The following is a 4,112-nucleotide window of genomic DNA, read 5'->3' as shown; positions in this document are numbered from 1 at the left end:
ATAAAATTTCGTCCTCGAAATTTACAACTATACCTACTATCCAAACAGATGGGGGTGATGACGTCTCATTATTCCTTTCTCCCAAATGGTACCTTCTGTCCCGTAACAATCTCAAACATCTTTGACCAATGGGACCATCTTATACCTTAAAACTGGTTATCTTAACTTCACTATCGGATAACCCAAGTTATACAACCCCTAAAACACCCTAGGGAAAAACCTAAGGATCGCCCTCCTCCAGTCTGCTTCTGAATCTCTGGCTTGAATTTCCGGAACTCACCGCAGCTCCACTAGGCACCAACAAGCGCTCCCGGACTTCCAAAAGAAAAGGCGCACTTCCTGGTTTAGGGCCGGGTTCAAAGTGGCGGTTATACAACCGTGAGACGAATCTCAATAAGTGTACAACCCCAAACCCCACGTAGGCACTCACGTACCGCCAGACAAAAACACACATAACACACAACGATCGGCCAAACTAACAATCACATGCGACCCTACCTGGAATCCATCACGCACGTTCCTGCACGTTAGACAATAACACAGCCAACACATCACAGCAAGGAATCACAGACGCGCGCGTGCCTCAATTATAAGACAGAAACCACTTGGGCACGTCCCATACCGTGCCTAGCAGTTTCTACCCCATAATTAAGCATCACATCGCGCAAAACAAACACACTCGCACGCTACTCACACCATGCGTCACTTTCCACAATCCTCTCGCTTGTCTTGCCAAATCCCACTCATTCTCAACCTTTCCACCACTACCGCGCCCGCGTAAAACGCATCGAGCCAACGGTCTTCGACCTCGTCGAGCATCGTCACCCCGTCGGGCCGGGCATCGTCACCTCGTCGGGGACGGCATCGTCCCGCGTAAACGTACACGCCTCGGGACGGAATCCTACACACACTTTCCTTCTACCGCGCCCGCGTAAAACGCATCGGCCAACGGTCTTCGACCACGTCGGCATCGACACCCGTCGGGCCGGGCATCGTCACCTCGTCGGGGACGGCATCGTCCCCGCGTAAACGTACACGCCTCGGGACGGATCCTTTCCAACCAATCCCACATTTCCAAACCTTCGTTCCACACTCTCCACACGTACCACGCCACCACACAAACACACTGCCAAACATACACACTTCACACACATTCCATAATTTCGCATTCTCGTCACACGAACACGCACCACTTAACCACACGCTCTTGGCATGCGAATTCAATGCACATTCACATCACCATATCACCACACTTCACGGCTACACAAACACGGCACGCCACCACACCACATTCAGCCCAATGCACAAACCAAATCAGCCCACAACGATTTCCAAGCCAACCAACAAGCACAATCACACAACCACGCACAAATTTCCATTCAAGGCACAATCCCATTAATTAATCGCACAATACAGTCACAATCAATCCACAACACCTCAGCCATCATCGAGCCTCCTAAACCTCGCAAATTTCCTTGCCAACTCAGTCTCCGATTTAGCCCGCAACAACCACACAATCAGCCTTCAATTTAGTCCTAAAATAGCAACATAAACTACCCGAACTAAACCCTAAACATGCCCTACGATACCCGAACTCCTAAATGACATTTGGGGAAAACACTTACCCAAAAAGGCGAGAAAGAACGGGGCTGGAACGGGCCGGGACAGCGGCAGCAGCGTCGCCGGCGATGTACGGACGGCGTGAACAGCACACCGTACGGACGCGGTGAACAGTACCTCCGTACGGACACCGTACGGACAGGGCTGGGACGGTGGCCGGAGAGGTGCCGGTGACAGCCGCGCGTCCGACGGTCCGGCGTGAACAGTGACCCGTACGGACGGTGAACAGTACCGTACGGACACCGTACGGACTGTTCTGGACGGCGACGTACGGCGAGGCTGGACGGCTGGGTGTCGACGGAACGGCGATCGGAGCTCCGGCGAAGCTCCGGCGGTACTGTTTGCAGACCGGGAAAGAGAAAAACAGAGAAACAAGGCTGTTTTGGACAAAAACTGGGGCTGTGGTGGCTGCACAGAGGTGGAAATGGTTGCTGGTGATGCTGGCTTGGCGGGGACAGCTCCGGCTGGTACTGTTCCGGCGTGAACAGTACCGGAAATGGCAGAAACGTAATCTGCAGAACCAGAAACGTGAAGCAGAAGAGGAAAAATAAATGGGAAAATGGCCGAATGGGTCTGCACGAGAGAGAGAGAGAGAGAGAAGACTATCTAGTCAAATGGGTCAAAGATAGCTTAGTGGAGTCCAAGTGTCACAATCTAGGCCCATTGGACAATTTTGCCCCTAATCCAAGGGCCCAAAAATGATCCAATCCAATAATTTAGGGGTAGAATGGTCATTTGCTCTTAACCATGGTTGACCAGACCTGAGTTAAGCCTAACTCACCTTGGTTAATCCCAAAATTAATCCAAATTTCGGAATTAATCAAAAATGGCCTAGGGGCATTTTCGTAATTTTCCGATCCCGAACCGAAATTCCAATTTTCGCACATACGTGTTCCATATGTGCGTGGCCAACATAATGTGGTGTCGGAATTGCGAAATTCATCGCGCAAGCCCTCGAAAATCCACGTCAAAATCTCGGGAATAAAATAATATTATTTTTCCAATTTTTGTCGAAATTCCAATTTTTGGCCAAAACCACTCTGAATGTGCGTGGCCACCCCAAAATGACCTTGGCCGCGAAAAATAACCTCAAACGGCCTCCGAATCGCCATCGGTTACCAGAGGGGCAAAATCGTCATTTTCCGGGTCCCGGACCGAAATCCATTTTTTTGCAGAAATGGGTGGCCCCAAGGTTGGCCAAGCCAAAAACGTCATTGGCCGTCCAAAATTGTCACTTTCAAAATTCTCGATTCCCGGGCCCGAATTCTAAGAAATGACTAAAATCGAGCAATCGCAACTTTAGCTTATCTCTGGCTAACGGGTGGCTCATTGAGATTATGCGCTCTCGACCCGTGACCGACACTAAGTCAAATTACGTTTAAGTTTGCTCGAACCAAGGCGACCTCGATTGTCATATAATTGCGAGGGTCTGTCACTAATGCCCTTTGGACACGATCAATCAAATAGATCGGTCTCGGTTGGCTCAAAACATTCCCTCGTCAATCCATATGGTCGAAGATCGAACCCAGGTCGAGTTCTTTGGTCGTGCGAACTCAATCCCGTAACGGCCCTACCCCTAAGGTTAGCATCCCGAGAATGCGCATTTCCGGGTGAAATCTCACTATAAGTGCATTGGCCAAAATATTCATTTCATGAATCCCGGGAAAAGGATCGAAAATTCAGACTGTTACAACACGAGTTGTCCGTGGTGGTCTCGGCTTGACACGGCAAGCGGCAAACGGCGGTGAATGGCACACGGTGATCCACGGGGCTCAAGGGTGGTGGCATGAGGATGATGAGAGAGTGGCGTGAGAACTCTCTCTCTCTCTCTCTCTCTCTCTCTCTCTCTCTCTCTCTCTATTTTTATAATAGCCCAAGCAAAGAAGAGACAAAATAGCATCATGACCAAATCTTCCTAGATTTTGTCATCATTACCAAATCTTCCTTCATTAATGGCTAGATTTGGCCATCATTACCAAATCTTCTTAAAATCTTAGCCATTAATGAATATGAGTCAAAAGTCATGATGAAATGATCTTGAAAATCTTTGCATTAATGGACAATGGACAAAATAACATGATGAGATGCCCCTAAAGTCCTATGGCCATTAATGCATGTCATGATGGTGGTGCCTCCAAAGTCCAACTAATTAATGTAAGTCATGATAAAGGGGGCCTCAAAGTCCAAGTTCCATCCAACGGCCAAGATCAAGCCTTGCTCTCCAAGTTCCATCTAACAGCCAAGATTTAATCTAACAAAGAGGTTTCTAGAAGGGCAAGTTAGCAAATAATTTTTGATGGCCAATCCGTAAAAATTATGAGGCGGCGTCCTATAGTTTGAGTGTGATATCCTTGAGCACTCGACACACAAAATCGGATCATAATTCGTGGCTAAAATCGATCAATCGCAATCTTAGTTTATCTCGAACTAACTAAGCAATTGCTAGAAATAAATTCTTCGATAGCCTTTCCCTTTGGTTAGTATTCCCTGGG

The sequence above is a fragment of the Syzygium oleosum genome, unplaced genomic scaffold (assembly GCF_021117445.2).
Source record: "Syzygium oleosum isolate NSW1041296 unplaced genomic scaffold, Sole_v2.1 Sole_v2.10, whole genome shotgun sequence".
Lineage (NCBI taxonomy): Eukaryota > Viridiplantae > Streptophyta > Magnoliopsida > Myrtales > Myrtaceae > Syzygium > Syzygium oleosum.
Note: the sequence above shows the minus strand (reverse complement) of the source record.